Here is a 247-nt window from a genome sequence, read left to right as displayed (position 1 = left end):
AAATGCACACTGCAGCAAAAGGGGGGGGGCGTTAGGAGGAGAGCATGTCACTTCAAAGGTTATCACGGCGAGGCCTTGGAGGAGAGAAGAAATCGTTCAGCCTCTCTCCGTCTCAGACACACACACAGGAAGAGCATGCAAAATAAGGTAGCCGAGCAGCTCTCGAACTCCCGACAGAGTCGGGCTTCGGGGGTTTTTTTGGAATCCGGCTGCCAAGCCCCCTCCCCCGATCTCTGTCTCGTTCCCC

The 247-nt window shown here is 56.3% G+C and overlaps 1 protein-coding gene across 1 annotated transcript in view; it reads right to left on the bottom strand.

Annotated features, from left to right (window-relative positions):
* Positions 1–247, bottom strand: part of LOC107124003 (homer protein homolog 3-like) — a 20,449-nt gene that overhangs the window by 19,473 nt on the left and 729 nt on the right. The gene's annotated exons all lie outside the window — the stretch shown is intronic.

The sequence above is a fragment of the Gekko japonicus genome, unplaced genomic scaffold (assembly GCF_001447785.1).
Source record: "Gekko japonicus isolate JY-2015 unplaced genomic scaffold, Gekko_japonicus_V1.1 scaffold2236, whole genome shotgun sequence".
Classification (NCBI taxonomy): Eukaryota; Metazoa; Chordata; class Lepidosauria; order Squamata; family Gekkonidae; genus Gekko; species Gekko japonicus.
Note: the sequence above shows the minus strand (reverse complement) of the source record. Positions and strands in the feature narration are given on the sequence as shown.